The sequence below is a fragment of the Macaca mulatta genome, chromosome 1, assembly GCF_049350105.2.
Source record: "Macaca mulatta isolate MMU2019108-1 chromosome 1, T2T-MMU8v2.0, whole genome shotgun sequence".
In the NCBI taxonomy this organism is placed as follows: Eukaryota; Metazoa; Chordata; class Mammalia; order Primates; family Cercopithecidae; genus Macaca; species Macaca mulatta.
The window spans coordinates 22,301,734-22,319,127 of record NC_133406.1 but is presented as its reverse complement, the minus strand read 5'-3'; the positions used below and the strand labels follow the sequence as shown (position 1 = coordinate 22,319,127).

At 45.1% G+C, this 17,394-nt stretch overlaps 1 protein-coding gene, 1 long non-coding RNA gene and 1 other non-coding gene across 10 annotated transcripts in view; 1 reads left to right on the top strand and 2 right to left on the bottom strand.

The window, feature by feature from the left end:
- The window catches only part of PBX1 (PBX homeobox 1), a 292,465-nt gene that overhangs the window by 197,762 nt on the left and 77,309 nt on the right, over positions 1–17,394 (bottom strand). The window contains exon 1 of one of the 8 annotated variants that reach the window (XM_077986411.1): positions 14,553–14,617. The exons of the other annotated variants lie outside the window; for them this stretch is intronic. The gene's annotated coding sequence lies outside the window, so the exon portion shown is untranslated. Of the gene's footprint in view, positions 1–14,552; positions 14,618–17,394 lie in introns of those variants that run through there. 8 annotated transcript variants of the gene reach the window in all.
- On the top strand, positions 2,587–7,926 carry LOC144338098 (uncharacterized). Its single transcript, XR_013411910.1, has 3 exons — positions 2,587–2,689; positions 3,650–3,746; positions 5,705–7,926. It is a non-coding gene; the product is annotated as an uncharacterized LOC144338098 (long non-coding RNA).
- LOC114674932 (U6 spliceosomal RNA) lies at positions 12,614–12,720 on the bottom strand. Its single transcript, XR_003726026.2, has one exon. It is a non-coding gene; the product is annotated as a U6 spliceosomal RNA (small nuclear RNA).

Genomic DNA, 17,394 nt, shown 5'->3' with positions numbered 1-17,394 from the left:
ACACACACACACACACCCCCTCCATAAGCTCTGACTCCTCTTATTTGCTCTGTCTGCTTTGCGAGGTGCTCAATCTGCATAAACCATGAAAATAAATCAACCAGACAATGAGGAAAAAGCAACAAACCGCAGCCAAGGCCAAGGTACAAACCCCACCCGGGGAAGAATAGGTCATTAGGTCCTGCTGTGAGTCATGGATGTCACCATGCTTGAAATGGATTTGGTCGCAGGAGGAAAGTCACCCATTTGTGGGCTCCTCTCTGTCTCATTCCCCTCCTTTCTTCTCCCCCCACCTTCAACTGTTCTTTTTGGAGGGTTGTTTATATGTTCTCTGCACCTCCCTCTTTCCCTGCTCTTGCTTCTCTCCTGCACTTTCTCTTTCTCTCTAGGCTGGGTTTAATTTGACACCTTGAGCTTTGGTAACGAGGTGGGGAGCAGAGCAGCCACAGTGGAATTCATTAGGCTCAACACTGCAGGGCCCGCTCTCTGTGCGTTAATGACATCGGAGGGTAGGGAAACGAGACAGCCACCACGCGAGATGAAATAAACATGAGGACTGTCAGCAGTGACAGCCTAAGCAAAGGGGACAAAATGAGCCAGGTAGAGACCTTTCCCCGTCCGCACAATGCAAACCGACAGCTTGCAATGCCCCCCCTCCGCACAGCCTCCACCACCCCCTTCCCAAAGCTGAAGGATGGGTAATGGAGAGGGGGGTGAGATCAAAATGTGGATGGGAAAGAAGAAAATAAAATACAATTAAATTATCATTGTTTTAACATACAAATTTCATTTATCAGTTTAATGTTGGTGGAAACCGAATTCATCACCCTCCTTCGGAGACCGGAGGTACAAGGAGGCTGGGGTGGGAGTTGGCACGCCTGGGCTGGGCTATGCTTGAAGTGTTCTTTCCTTTCCCCTCACCTCTTAAGCTCTAGGCTGATTTCTTTTTTCTGAGCAACATCATTCCCCCCATTTTCAACCACCATCCCTCCCTGGTACTAAAGGGAATGCTACACGGAGGAAAAGAAGGGAGAAGGGAAGCAGAGGTGGTGGAGAAGAACTGAAATGCTACTTCCTGCACGCTTTTTTTTTTTTTCTTGGAGGTGGAGAGGAGGAGGATGATGAAAATTCAAGCAGCATGTTCTAGACCGCAGAGCAGCATGAGCTATATCCACACTGTGCAAAGTCCTTAATGTGCACACCTAGAGGAGCACACTGAGGCCCTCTTCTCAGTTAACAGTTGTCAAGAGACAAAGACAGATTGTCCAGCAGGGTTAACTGGTAAGGAAGGTTTTAGGGACTATGATGGCTTTCTATGATCCACATAAAGCAGACAGTAAACAGACTAAATCAGGGCTGCCTTCTCTTCCAATAGCAAATAGCAAAGATAGCCAGGTTATACCTGTAACCCCAGCACTTTGGGAGTCTGAGGCGGGCAGATCACTTGTCAGTAGTCCAAGACCAACCTGACCAACATGGTCAAACCCTGTATCTACTAAAAATACAAAAACTAGTCAGGCGTGGTAGCAGGCACCTGTAATCCCAACTACTCAGGAGGCTGAGGCAGGAGAATCTATTGAACCCGGGAGGCGGAGGTTGCAGTGAGCCAAGATCACGCCACTGCACTCCAGCCTGGGCAACAGAGCGAGACTCCGACTCAAAAAAAAAAAAGAAAGTAGCAAAGGAATAGTCTCTCTTTACACCAGATGCCTAGGAGTCTAGTGGCTTCCCCATCTCTAAAAAGTCTCCAAATCTGACTCCATATGGCTGGCCACAATGTGAGGCCCAGGGATGGGATCTGTAGCACTACATTTGCCTTAATTTTGTCTGCAGATCCACATGGCCAGAGTTGGGAGTTGCTTCTATGCCCCTTTCCCAGAAACCTTCAACTCTTTCTCTCCCTTCCTCAGAGAGAGGAGTTTGGGGAGCAAAGTCCATACTTTAAAGCCAAATATCTTTGTTTTTTTTGGCCACGGACTTCGCAAGCAAGGTTTTCAAAGAACCCCCAAAGCTGGCAATGTTATTATGAGAAGGGACAGGAAAGCCATTATATTTTTATTAACTAGCATTAAAGGGAATTCATAAGAGAAAGTATGTGAAGGCTGGATCAAGGTCAAAATTCAAACTTAGAACAGACCCAGCATGGTCATTTTGAGTTGCATGAGTTTAAGTCTGCCCTATCACACCCCTGGCAGGAGGTGGAATGCAATAAAAAGCTAACTTGAAAGTTTGGGCCGGGCGCGGTGGCTCAAGCCTGTAATCCCAGCACTTTGGGAGGCCGAGACGGGCGGATCACGAGGTCAGAAGATCGAGACCATCCTGGCTAACACGGTGAAACCCCGTCTCTACTAAAAAAATACAAAAAAAAAAAAACTAGCCGGGCGCGGTGGCGGGCGCCTGTAGTCCCAGCTACTCGGGAGGCTGAGGCAGGAGAATGGCGTGAACCTGGGAGGCGGAGCTTGCAGTGAGCTGAGATCTGGCCACTGCACTCCAGCCTGGGCGGCAGAGCGAGACTCCGTCTCAAAAAAAAAAAAAAAAAAAAAAAAAAAAAAAAAAAGAAAGTTTGTTACAGTCTGCTGCAAGGATGTGAAGGACAAGGGAGGCCAGGTGCAGCAGACTGGGAGCTCCTTATGCTTGAATTTATGGGACACAATCTAGGAAGCCAAGTGGCAGTGACTCCAAGCCACAGGTAGGAACAACTAATACCAGAAAACAGCCAGTTTTGCATACTGGGGGGGGGGGGGGTGGAACTGATAGATTTAGGGCATTATCTTTTAAGGGGGTTGGGAGGATGGCAGTTTTGTCAAACAGGTTCTCGGTTTAAGGTCTAGAGACTCCCAACAAAAGTTTTCTCTACATTCAAAAATGGTTAACACTTTCCTTCCCTATATGGCATGAAAATAGATGAGTTAACACCTCATACTAAGCACTATAATCCCTGAAGGAAAGCGATCCATTAATAAAAGTGCTTTAGATGTATTTTACATTTAAAAGACTAATTCTGTTTTAAGCTAGAAAATATGATTATAGAATACTTTATTAAGGGAAGGAGACACACACAGCCCATTTGTTTTGGAATGCAGCAGGTGAAGTGACTAAGAGCATGGCGGTGGGAGAGGACCGAACTAGATCTGTAGGCCAGTGTTCCCACATTCCAGTACATTCTAGCATGGACCCCCTGAAAATGATCAAGGTCCAGAATGAATACAAAGTAACCTCACAGAGGTGTGTCATCTTGGAATGAAAGAGGCAAAGAGCCTAAGTCACATCAATGACACCAAAGGTATCACAGTTAAACAAAAAGCATGTTTCCCATATTAGTCATTTTGACCCTCCCACAATTTTCTTTCTTTTGGCCCAGTTCTAATTGCAAGCCTGCCCCTGGGGCTAGAGGCCCCTGCTCTGTGCATGTTTTCATTACATTACACTGCCTTGCTCAATCTCTAAGATAATCTCTGCAGAAGCTGATTTCTCCTCTCATGTTTTCCCTCGTATCTGAAAAAGAAAGCCAAACGCCCTCCCACCAAGAGCAAGCAGCTGACAAATCAACAAGTCCAGAGTCGTTCTAAGAGGCATTAAGGATAGCAGAAAGAGGCGGGTAGCTTAGAGTAAGATAAGCAAGTTTGATCCCCTTCTCTACTATTTACAGGTTTTGGGACCCAGAGAAAATTATGTAGCCTCTCTGGGCCTCCGCATCCTTCTCTGTGAAATGGGGAGGATACCAGCAACCTCTCTGCTGCATGCAGGTAAAATATCCTAAGTGTGATTTCCCTACAACGGTGGCTGGCATGTAACTCACACTTTCAGTGGCAGCCAGTTAGTGAGGAGGTGGCCAAAGAACTTGCTGTGACACTTCTAAAGTTTCCCGGTCTTGAAGTATGTGAAAAATAAGTTACACAAGCCAAATGGGCTACACTTACTATAAGAATATCCTATAGCTTGATAACTTTAAAGTATAGTTCAAGTTTCCTTCCTCCACTGTTAATCGGAAGCACTGAAATCACACTCCTAATAAGCCCCTCTTTGCCTTTCTCTGGGCACACTCAAGTTCACCTCCTATCATCAGCCTCCCCAGGTCCCCGGGGATTTCACAACCCCAGTGCATAACACAAAAGCTGGGGTGCTTTGAGAAAATACAGATGCTCAGCACCAGCCCCCAGATGTTCCGATTTCATCATTCCAGGGTAGATCCCAGGCACTGGTAATATTTTTTTAAAGTTCCCCAGGTGATTTTAATGTTCAGCCAGGGTTGAAAACCACTCTGTACCAAATATACTTGTTATTGAAAGGTTTATGCATAACATTAAAAAAAATTTTATGACGATTTTTATTGCCGTAACAACTTGGCAGAAGGGTTAGGCCTGCTCACCTAAAAAGGAAAGCTCCTCAGGCTTCTTAAAAGATCATACCTGGGAGGGGCCCCGGGGAGTCAACTAAGTCACCAGGAATTCATGGAGGAGGCTGAGAGAAGGAAGTGACTTTCCCTGATAACAAAACAACTTCCCAGCAGGGCTGGATTCCTTCCTGGAAAACCTGGAGTCGTTAGGATTTTCCTCCTTTGGCTGTTGTGGTGGCTCTGGGGTCTGGACTGCTGTGCTCTTCTCTCTGCTCTTCTTCCCTCTTTTCTTATCCTCCCTAGTGGTTCCTCCTCCGGAGGCCCCTGTTCAACCTTCAGTGCTAACTGCTATCAGTTTGATGAGTTCTATTTGGTGCCTTGAGCTTTGAAAGGGAAGGTGCCATGAAAATCTTAATAAACAAATAAATAATTCATACTAGGCACTGGTCTATTCTCTACACCACTAGGTTTCAAAGATTTCTTAAAAGCACTCTTTCCCATAAACCCGAGCAAATAAAAGCCATGAAACAAAGGTGCAGGGGTTGAAGTTGGGGTGGGACCCCCAAGCCTGTAGGGCTGCCCCCCTTACTACCAGGAAGACTGTCCTGGGACACCTCCATAGTCTTCCCAGGGCCATGTCCTGCAGAACGGACCGAATGCCACTGCATTAAAGGTATGAGTGCACAGTGTGTGTTTGTGGTGGGCAGTCCTAAAGGATATAACTGCATTCCACCACACATCCTGACCCCTAAAAAGGATTTGCTGTAAAACAAACACGCCTCTGTGAAAAACTGCATGTGCTGAAATTGGGTGGTGAGAAAAATAAAGAGACATGGCAGTGGTTGGACCTGTTTACTCAATCCTGTAATGGATTTAAGAGCACATAACTATCAAAAAAAAAATCTCTCTCCTCTCAATGAGCAGGGACATATCTCTAACAAATGTGCACAGGTATGTGTGACTTTCTACCTGTTACCTCTGCTGAAGACTTAGTGTCCCCAAGTCTTTTTTCCATTCAGAAACAAGGAATAATGGAGGGCAATTAGAAGTAAGAGGGCAATTTGACCACATCTCCCCCTCGGAAGCATCCACAGGTCTTTGGCAGCCAGGACAGAGGTTGCCTCTTCTAGGTAGTCAGCCTACAAGGGAAGCTCTAAAAAACACCCTCTGGTTGATTCCATAATGTATGTGGCTGTCAATGACGAGCTTTCCTACTGTTGATCAAACTAGTTACGCAGTAACCACTACTGATTCAGTACCTACATTTGCCAAAAACATCAGATTGATTATTTTAAATGGTTTTCATAACATAGATGAGGTGAGGATTAAAATGGGATTTTTTGCTTGTTTCTTTGTTCCTTTAACCAGCACGCTGCTCCTGAATCAATTTCCCCTTCATTCTTCTGCTCCAAAGAAACTCTGGCTTGCTGAGAAGACTAGGTCTGGATATCCAAAATGCCATCAAGAAAAGGAGGCACAGAGAGAAAAATAAAATCCCTTCAGATTCGCATCTTGTGTTACGCATAAAAGCACTTTTGTTTGGCCCTTATAATTTTTCCCCAGGGCAGTTGCCATAATCCCCACTTATAGATGAGATAACTGAGACAGAAAGATGAGGTGACTTGCCCACAGTCATGCAGCCTGGGTCTCATGGGGCTTGGATCCAAGTCTTCCATTTCTCAGTGCAGTTCTTTACCTATCACACAAGTCCTGCCTCAAAATTCAAAGTGCCCATTGTTTACCTGGACTGAAGAAAGCAAAAGAATCACTGCACAACTTTAATTCAGGACAGTCATATCGCCTTAGTGTTGTCATTTCTCCCCAGTATAATCTCATGACCATTTCCAGTTTCCCTGGGGACAAATGTGCACATTAATCGGGAGTGAGGTATATATCTGTGTGTACATGTTGGCAAGAATAATGGGCCCTAAGCTATTTTCAAAGGTCCCCTTACTTTGTCCTCAATATTTCCATCCCAAGTCCTCCTGCCATGGTTTTTCTCCCACCTCTCTTGTTTCAAGTTCTTTTTGATCACCCCCCGCTATACTCTTTAGCCCAAGCCCCCCTTCTCCTCTGCCTTAAAATCAAACAGCCATGGAGTTTGTTCAGATTCCCTATTCATCAAGGAAATGAATTCCATATGCATAATTCATTTCTTTTGTGAACTTTTTTCCCCTTCAGGGAGTTAATGCTCCCCAGTGCATTGGGAACAGAGACAGTGACAGAAGGACCAGAGAGCAAGGGGGCAAAAATGCTTTTCCCCATGTAAATGGGACAGATAGGGGCCAAAAGGTCTGGCCTCTGCTGGCGGACACCTTGAGCTCCACAATTCTATCTCACCAAAAGAAGGGGGGGAATCCTGTACTGGTTATTAGGGCACAATAGGCTTCATCCTTAAGGGTGAGAAGCCCAGGGAGCCCAGAAGCCTTTTGAGGCTGGAGGCCTTATTTCCAAACCCAGTGGATGACTCATGGGTAGAAAGAAATCGATATAGTCTTCCCACTCCTTTATGTCCCTGCTCATATTAAAAACCCAAAACTGAACAAAGAGATATACACCGTGCCCAATGCACCATGTTTAACAGCTGTTGCATTTGGAGAAAAAGCAGTCCCTAGTCCAAAGTCAGATTTGAAAAACGGCTTTATTAAGAGAAAGATTTACTGTATATGAACTCCAAGACTAGAAACTGGAGGAGGAGCAGCTGAGAGAGACAGATCTGCCAGACGGAGAGCCCAACTGATTCCACTGGCTGATGTTACCTCTTGGCAAGATACACTGACCCACACAACATCCTGGACGTTGAAGCCTTTGGTTATTAACTCTTTAATAACAGTCTGGAGTCCCCAAAGTTCAGAACTGATTTAATAAATGGCACAAGACACATTAAGGCCAAGGTATACCTTTTATCCTAAAACAGTCTATTTCAGGAAATTCATGTTACTTGGCATCTTATTTAAATATTTTTTAATCCATCCTTCTTTTCTGTTTTTAACTTCCAACTTTATCTCCATTTAGGAAAAAAAAAAAACACAAAAGCTGATAAACATTTTAGATTTAGGAATTGTTTTGCCTGATTTGCCCAAGACCACCTCTTAGCTCAGGGTCTGCATTTTGTAAATGAAGGGTGGCTGGCAGGCTCTCTTAGAGGAACTGTCTAGGGTCCTAAGATGAGCAGAATTTGGTACACACCTCCTAATATAGACTGCTCCAAAGATGCCATTTAAATACGTAATAATAAAGTTTCATTTGCTGTTTACTTTTCTCTGTACGGTTGGATACAGACTAGATAGGTAACGTACTAGCAGGAAACAAAAGTGGATCCGCCAAAAAATTCCAAGAAACAGAAATTTTACTGTGATTCCTGTAGAATTAACTCGTAAAGACAAGTAAAATCCCCCAAGGCTTTCATCCAATGTATGAAATGAAAACCAGAAAAGCAGCTGGCCAGCCTTTTTTAACCATCCATTAGAAGCATTATGCCAAAAGTAAGCATTCCATGTAGAAACTAGGGATGTCATCAACATTGAGGAGATTAGAGAAAGGGCTTGGCTGCTGGCCTCAGAGAGCTTATAATCTATTTACAAAAGAAAGAATTGTGAAGGGAATGCCAAAGTTAAAGTTAAACTGAACCCAAAGAATATATAAGCAATAAATATGTAAGTGAGTCAAGCTGCTCCCAGTGGTTATCAGGGATTCCCAGCTATATCCGACATGAGAGTCTTCAGAGCACAATGATTTTGTGCAAGGTCTTTGGAGTGGGGTAGATTTGGGTTTAAACCCCAACCATGCCACTCACTGGTTACATAATTTTGGAAAGAATTTAGCCTCTCGGCCGGGCGCAGTGGCTCAAGCCTGTAATCCCAGCACTTTGGGAGGCCGAGGCGGGTGGATCACGAGGTCAGGAGATCGAGACCATCCTGGCTAACATGGTGAAACCCCGTCTCTACTAAAAATACAAAAAACTAGCCGGGCGTGGTGGCGGGCGCCTGTAGTCCCAGCTACTCGGAGGCTGAGGCAGGAGAATGGCGTGAACCTGGGAGGCGGAGCTTGCGGAGCTTGCAGTGAGCCGAGATCGCGCCACTGCACTCCAGCCTGGGTGACACAGCGGGAGACTCCGTCTCGAAAAAATAAAAAAAAAAAAAAAAAAAGAATTTAGCCTCTCAAACTTCATCTGTAAAATATATGTGATAATTTTGCTTCTTCATCGGCTATTTGTAAGAATCTAATTAGATTAATACATATACAATAACTCAGTAGTATGCCCAGCATGTCATAAGTATCCAAAAGGTTGTAACTTAAAAAATAAACAAATAAAGCCAAGGTATTAGCTCATGTACCACTGGAAACAAACAGTGCTGCAGACTGACATGGTAACAGATAACTTGCTTTGGCACATGGTGGGAGGTCACATTCTGGAACTTAAAAATGTTGCCCTATCTGCAGTATGCCACATATCTGGTTCTTGTGTGGACTGGCTAGAAAGTGAGCCAAAGAGAATTAAGAAAACCAATCCCTTCACCAAAAACCAAGTTTTCCCATCTTCTTCCAGAATATATACCCCGAACCTTGCCCTTTCTTTTTATCAGGTGGAGCCTCCATTCTATCTTCCACCATGACACCACGTCAGCATTGCTGTCTTTCCTGTACTAAATCTGGACAGTAAATGGCATCACCCTGTCACGGGGGTACGGAGAGCGTCTGCAACGCCCCATTTAACTGCTCTGTGCTCCTATCTTCGGGCTTCATTAGCATATTTCAGCAGGGCCTTGATGGATGAAGATGGATGGGGCAACATCATCCTTGGTGAAATCACTGTTTCATCAAGGTTAAACCAGCCTCAAGCTTCGCCACCTCCCTTTGTTTGGCTAGGTTTCTAATAACAAAATTAACGGCAGAATTAATGCCCAGGAGGCTCCCAGTGAAATATACTGATGCCCTCAGAATGAAGCTTTATCCTGGACCTCCCAGTTTATAATCCATCAATCAGTTGCTTCTATACTTTATCTTAAAATAAAACATCACCTCCATCACAGCAGACGCCAGCTTCTCTATCCTTTCATCTGAAACAACTGGGCTGGGTAAAAGAATAAAAGGTGGCTCGTTACCTTAGAATGATCACAGTGACACAGTCCAAGCAGACCGCAGAGACTACGTATGTCCAGTTTCCAGAACTAGACTGTGAGCTCCTTGAAGGCAGATAGTTTATGTTCTATTTCCTTTCAATATCTCATTTTCTATTTTTCTGTGCGGCAAAAGGAGCACATGTTCACTAAGTCCTGGATGATATTAAAGGAACTGTATTCACCATGAGAAAAAAACACCTAATCAAATAAATAAATACATACTGAACACTAACCATCTACCAAAAATTTCACGGGGCCAGGTTACAGTACTAGGTCCTAGGCCTCAGGACCTTAGGAACTACCCTGACAAGTTTCAACATGATTCCTGAAGGATATGGTCTCCTAATCAACCACTGAGATATACTTGGATGCTTCTCCATATGAAAATGGAGAGATGCCCTGAATGTCCTGGTCTGAGACCAAAAGGAGAAATCATGTTGGTGAGAGTGGTCAAATAGCTGGGGTCATACTTAGGTTCTATTTTTAGTTCCATTTCCTATTAATAGTCACATCCCCTTGGCAAGACACTTCTACTTGCTGGGACTCAGTCTCTACCAAATGGAGTAAGCCTGCACTTGGTTCTGCCAGTTCTGAACAGGGTCACAACAAACTCTGCAGGTGTACCTTCTTAGAGCTGGTGTTGGAAATGTGGAAATGCACAGAGTCCCCTGAAAAATAAGCTCAGTGGAAATAAACAGTACTACAGATGGGGCTTATCCTATGAAAACAGAACACTGCTAACCTGGACAATCACATAATTCATTTTAACAAAATGATGGAGAAAGAAAAAACAAAACACAACAAAAGAGCCACGAAAAAGCAGTACATATCATATAATTAATCGAGACACTTTACCTCACTGAACCTCAATTTTCCAGGGGTACTACTGAGGATGAAAAGCTGAAAATTTATCAAGTGTTCTAACTTCCCTAAAGGAAGGGTGTTAGCTGAATACCAAAAGTCACCCTGAGCATGCAAAACCCAACCCAATTTGTGATATCTGGCATGGGAAGGATGCAAATCCAGACGTTCACGGCATTTGGAGGGAGTCGATACAATAAAATCCTTTTACGCAGTGTTCTCTGACTTAGAATAAAATCTGGAATTCTTAAAATTCAAAAGAAGAGTAAGTACTGGAAAAAAGACACGTTAGCCTTGAAGTTATCCCTCAGGCCTGCTACCCTTGTGTCTTCTTCATTAAGTGCCTCTGCAGTAAATAGCTGAGGGAAGGCAACTGAGTCAGGCTAGACCTGAAGTTACACCATAAGCTGCCTTTGGTGGCAACCAAGGCCTCTGCCCAGAGTCACAGAGAGGAAACCCCATGGAACTAGGGCACAGGAAGACGAGTCATTTCGGCCCTAGCCAATGGGGAGGGCAGCTGAGAAAGCATGTCGAGGCAGGAAAATGGCCCGGTTGCTTTACTGGTCCAGATTAAGTCATTGGATGGCCTCCAGGTCTGAGCTAGTTTCTGAGGTACCATAGTGGGAATTGGTGGGCCCCTAATGACAGAGAGATGGATGAATGGACCCCATTCCCATTTCTCCTCTTCTCTCCCCTTCTCTTCTCTCTCCTTCCTCTCTGCCCCCAGTGGCCAAGGACAACACTAAAATCAGTATCACAAGTCTGCTGTGGCACATGGCCATGGAATGTGACCGTCAGAGGCAGCTCAGAGAGGACACAACTGGAAGAACAGGTGGTGTGGAATTTTAGAACCACTGCCTTAAGCATTCTGCTCAAAGTCCCAGAATGGGTGCTCTGATGGGAGCTTTTCGAGAGATGGTCCCTCCCTGCACAGAGAATAAGAAATGGGTGAGGATGATAGTGTCCTGGAGAAGCTGTAACTTTGACAGCTCGAAGGGTCTTAAGCAACCAAGTCCTCCTTTGACAGAGAGGTCAAGCTATTAACATCTGTTTGCCCAGAATACTGTGCCTGTGTTTGCTTTAAGACACAAGGAACCGACTGGGTGCAGTGGCTCATGCCTCGAATCCTAGCACTTTAGGAGGCCGAGGCAGGTGGATTGCCCGAGCTCAAGGGTTGGAGACCAGCCTGGGCAACATGGTGAAACCCCGTCTCTACTAAAATACAAAAAAATCAGCCGGGCATGGTGGCGGGCGTCTGTAATCCCAGTTACTCAGGAGGCTGAGGCATCAGAATTGCTCGACTCCAGGAGGCAGAGGTTGCAGTGAGCTGAGATCGTGCCACTGCACTCCAGCCTGGGCGACAGAGCAAAACTGCGTCTCAAAAAAACACACCAAAAAATGAGGAACCACTGAAAATAACTATAAACCGTCCTTTGTGCTAGTGTCATCACATCGTTTCCCCGTATGTATGTTGCACAAGGAGCAATCTGCCGAGTGGAGCACTTAAACAGTAGTCCAGATGAGTAATTCCAAACCCCTGACCTACCTTGTTCTGAGAAATAGGTCAATGTTATCATCATTCTAGCTGAGGAAACTGAGGAATAAGAGCTCTTAGCAGGACCTGGATGAGAAGCCAGTTTAGAACCCAAGGCCTTCCCCATTTGGATTCCTTAGCTACTCTGTATACTAGCAGACATACAAATGTAAACAGAGCAGAAAAGATGCAAGGGCCCTCTTCCAACCCTACTGACCCACCTAGCACATCCAGGCCTCCAAGAGCCAGGCTGTGATCTTTTGGGGAATATACACTGATGTCACAATTTTGAAGTCTAAAATTCAGGTCTTGTCAATACCTGGAACCCTCGGACTCCTTGGTGGCTTTCTACCCACTCCAGCCCCTCTGGCTTTGGCAGGGGCTTCATCTATACCATCAGGCCATAGGATTTTTTTTTTTTAAAAAATATAGAACACAGCTGGGTATGGTGCCTTACACCTGTAATCCCAACATTTTGAGAGGCTAAGGTAGGAGGATCACTTGAGCCCAAGAATTTGAGACCAGCCTAGGCAACATAGTAAGACCCCATCTCTACAAAAAAAAAAAAAATAGAAAAAATTAGCTGGGCATGGTGGTGCATGCCTATAGTCCAAGCTAATAGGGAGGCTGAGGTGGGAGGACCGCTTAAGCCCAGGAAGTCAAGGCTGCAGAGAGCCATGGTCATTGCCACTGCACTCCAGCCTGAGTGACAGAGCAAGACCCTGTCTCAATAAATAAATAAATAAATAAATAAATAAATAAATAAAGGAACATTTCACCACTTCGCATGTCATCCTTGCCTAGATGCCATGCCAATCTTCTCTGTATCATTGCAACTTTAGTATATGTGCTGCCAAAATGAGCACAGGCCATAGGATTTGGATCTCATCTTGGAACTAATGGTCTCTAGGGTTCCAAACAAATCATCCCACTGCTCTGTACTACTGTCTCATCATCCTAAAGATGGGAGCAAACCATCCTAACTGATTCCGTATGGATTAAGAAACCACTAAAATCAATTAATACCATCCAGGCACCCAGCATCAAAAGGAGAGAGATCTCTCATCTTTTCCAGCCGAAACAGAGGGAAATAAAGGCTCTTCATTTAGGAGGCTAAGACGGAGGACAAAAACCAAGACACTGAAGTTTGGAATAAACAGGGTAGCTACAATACTCACCTTCTTTTCCCAACTTCCTACTCTTTAATCATGGAGAGGAGGTGAACAGCAACAATTACGTTACACTTGCTGCATGCCAAATGGAACTAGCGCCTCTTTTAACCTTCCAGCCCACTCTGTAAAGCAGATATTGCTATCCCTTACAGACAAGAGCAGTAAGGTTCAGATGAACAAGCAGCTTGCATAAAGCCACACTGCTGGTAGGTAGAAGAGATAAGGATTGAACTAAGGCCTTCTGATGCCAAGCCTTTACTCTGGCTACTATTCAACTCCTGTAGAGAAAAAACGGGCAGGCAGTACCTACTCATCCCAGGAGGGGTAGGGGGAATCTGCACACTCCCTTTTTCTTGCTGCCAAATAATATCTTCCTTAAGCATTCCGTTCCAAATGCTTCCAATGTTCCATGCGCACAACTGCCAAGCACAGTAGAGGCCGGCACTCTGACTCTGGGGGCCTCTGCCAAGCAAGCCCCTTTTAGAATCTGTAGTGAGCAGGTGACCTCATTGAAGAGTGTCATGTGTGAGGGTGACGGTCAGAGCTGGGAGAAAGGGCAAACCAGCAGGGATCGCCTGCCTTTATCACTCCTGAATGCTTTGTTCCCCGGGCCTCAAAGAACAATCAGTAGTCACGTTCTGCTCCACTTGTCGTTTTCACCCATAGTGTGAGTGTGTGTGAGTGTATGTGTGTGTCTTTATCAGAAACCCAGCGGCTTTATATTCACACATGCAGAGTAAAGGCTTGGGCTCAGTAGAGGCAGCACCCAGAGGGGTCTAGCACTTTTCAAAGATTCCTCTTCCGGCTTACGAGTCAACATGCCAGTGCACAATATCTTCAAAGGGGAAACTGAGGAATGCTATGTAAGAATCCCTGCTCAGCCCTAGGCAGCTTGGAAACGAATCACTTTAAAACATACACTTGTGTATTTTTCCACCCTGGTTCATAATGTTTTCCTACCTCTCACGATGGCTAGGGCGGAGAGCAACCCATAGAAGCCATCTGTATTTTCCAGCAGACCAAACAGGAAGAGGCGCGGAAATCTGCGCAAGTGACCACGCTGCCGCTGTTGCTAGGCAGCACGATTATGTCCATTCTCCGCTGCTTGGCAACCAGCCTTTCCCATCACATATACACACAGTCACAGCAGCAATAGGAGTGCCCTTAACTGTTGCCTTACAGCTTTCAAAGAAAAGGGCTGAATTTCAAAGGAACTTAGAAACATTAATAGACCCCCTCCATATTCCACTCATACTGAGATGGCCCCCAGAGCACGATGGCTCTATTTAATCAGAAATTATCCTTTTGGTGATACTTGAGTTTGCACCTGATGGTTGCACAAACCTTCTCGTGAATGCAGTGACAGGCCAGAGAGATGAGTAAAGAGCTTGAGTCAGCAAGCTTGAACTTTTGGAGAAGAAAGCCTGTTCTGTCTGCCCCCATGCCTCTGAAGAATCCACTGGTGAAATAATCTGCTCCCCAGGATCCGCCATCTAGGGAACTATGACAGAATAAGGGCCAAATACCTTGAACAGTGACGTTCCTTTCTGTGGTCCCCAACCAAATGTCAGTGGAACTTGGCAGGCCTCTCCTCACTGAGGGCAAACCTGTCCTACAGTCATCCTAACCTCATTGGTCACAATCTGTCACTCCTCAGCAGCAGGGCCAAAGTCATCAACCTATCGTGCAAATCAAATAGCTGCCTACTGAATAACAGGACTCCCTCACCCTACCTCCTGCCTTTGGTCGATGAAAAACAGATGCCCAAAATCCCACAGGAAGTTAGCATCCCAGTAGGCAGCTGAACTCAGGAGCTCCTGGTCTGTAATCAACGGCCTCAGCCACCGTCCAACCAGCCCCACTGCTTTCACGCGAGACCCACATAAGAATCATGTTAAACCATTTTTTCTTTCAGTTTTACTTTGGTCCAACTTTTTAATATGTTAACTTTTCAAATGACCCCTTTAGGTGGCACTATATAGAGTGCGGCTCTGCCTATCAGGGAAAGCAGTCCGTTAATACTAGCAAGGGCATATGCATTTTCTTCTAGATCTCTCTGTAGGACTTCAGAAAAGTCTCCAAGCATCATTCCGATTATAGTCTGAATTCAGTGAGATCATCCAAAGTGATAACCTCATTGGTATTTCATTTTCTTCTCAGCCCCAGCTGGAGAATTTTTCCCCTCATTAAAATTAACGAGGTCAGTTTCCCAAGCTCAAGATACTGAGCACTCCTGTTGGTGGGTTTTGTTTCTTAAATTGAGCCACATTTCTGTAAGTGTAAAGTTATACTAAGCGTCATTTACTTTATTGCTGTGTAATAAGAAACCAAAATGGAAGTCCTAAGCTATCCTCCTACCATATCCTACACTTCAGTGGCCACATGCAAACACACACAAACCACACGTCCCCAACTCAACCCACGGTCTCTCCCCATTCTGGCCACGAAAGAAACCCCACCACAGTTTAGAACCAGCAGCTTGGTGGAAAATATAAAAACACTCAGGCCTTCTAAGTGGCTAAGGGCTCCAGTGTTACAGCCAATTTGAGAAGAAAGTTGCAGTCTCCCTGGGCATTTGTCAAAGCCATGAGGAGAAGACGAGAAAATTTCTCTCTCCTTCTCAAGCTCTTCTCTGCAGCCAGCAACAAGGTGACTAGGTATCCAAAGTTCAGTGTGACCTTAGTACTCATAAAACTCCCCAACCAAAAATCAAGAGGAAATACTATGTTGGCAAGTAGAAACTGTGCTTCACATTCCAACTCTGGTGAAAAGGGAAAAAGAGGAAAGGATAAAAATTAAAAGCCAATTTCATAAATGAGGTGGAAAGGCACTCTACAAGACAACTAAAAACATACACTTCCCACATGGAACAAACAAGCTGGGCTCACGCACCTTGTTCCAAGCTGAAACAAGATGCTTTCAAGATGGTCATGTAGAAATGAAAACAGCCTTTTCAGACTCACTCTTTCGGTCATCCTTTCAACATCCTTCTCCTTGGTTAACCCAAGAAACTGTGTTCCTCCCCCCTTCCATCTCTGTAGACCTGAGTTTCAATATAAATAAAATCTAACTGTAACTGAGATCAAAAGGAGAAAAAAAAGAGAGAGAGAGAGAGAGAGAGAAAGATGCTGGGGGCTAGAACTAAAGCCTGGGAGGGGGGTGCCCACTGACTCGAGGCCACCAGATTTGTCAAGGCCCATTTACCCAGACCAGGCAGGGACTGGGGAGCTTGCAACGCCCATTGTTGGCTGATCAAAGTTCAATCAGAAAGTAAAGGAGGAACCCAGCCAGCCTCATGTGATCCAGCACAGGAAGCCAAGTCTAAAGAAAATGAGCTGTGCTTGTGAATAAGGTACACCAAGACATCTTTACTGAGCTTGCCACACAGAGAGAGAGAGAGCAAGCCAGAGAGAAGGGAGTCTATTCGAAGCTGCATCCTAACGAACCTTAATAAGTTAATGCAGAAATCCTCCCAAAGAGTCTGGCTATAGGAGACGCCGGTCTCTATGGAATCAAAATCTGTTATGTTGCAATATAATAGATGTAAATTAAAACAGAAAATCTATCATGCCTCTAATGTACCCTGATAGCTGAGTGTGTGGATCCGTCCGAGGAGAGGCACAGGAGGAAGGGTGATATATGGCGAGGCTGGATGGAGGGTGAAAAGCGTGGCGAGACGAGCGGGAGAATGGCGCAGCCCGCGCGCGCCTCAGACCCAAGGGCAAGAGACGAATAAATGTTGATTAGTGTTGATTTTGTCCGACAAACGCCTGTCGAGTGACAGTTGGGCTAAGCTGCACTGAAAGAGAACCATTAATCTTGGTCTGGTTTAAGTAGAGTATATTAATTTGTGTCATTTTTACTAAGTCGCACTGAGAAAGGCCTCTTACTGCTTTGCATTTGACTGCTTTGGTGGTTTAGCCTGGTTCCCCTCCCTCCTCCCTCATCCCCCACTTTTTAAAACAGATACCATGGTGGCAGCGGTGGCAGCAGCAAATTCAAATGACACAGCAGGGGAGCAGGGGACTGAGAGCTCCTCTCTTGGATTAAGAAAATAAACTCCCAGGGTGTTGGCATAGCAACAGCATTTCAGATGAACTGCTATATATTCAGTGATTAATAAATTAACATTTTTTACAGTTGTTCCTCCTTTTCTCCCCACCCCCACCCTCACAATAAACCCCTTCCCCCACAGACACACTTCAACCTTCTCTAAGCTGTATCGCTTGCCTCTTAACAGAATAAGAAGGCGCAGAATATTCACAGCCTTAGAGTTAATTCCTGCCCACAGTTGCCATCTCTACAGGCTGGCGACACGGCCCCTTGTCACCAATGAGGCTAAGAATAGGCTCCAAGATCAATGGGCAG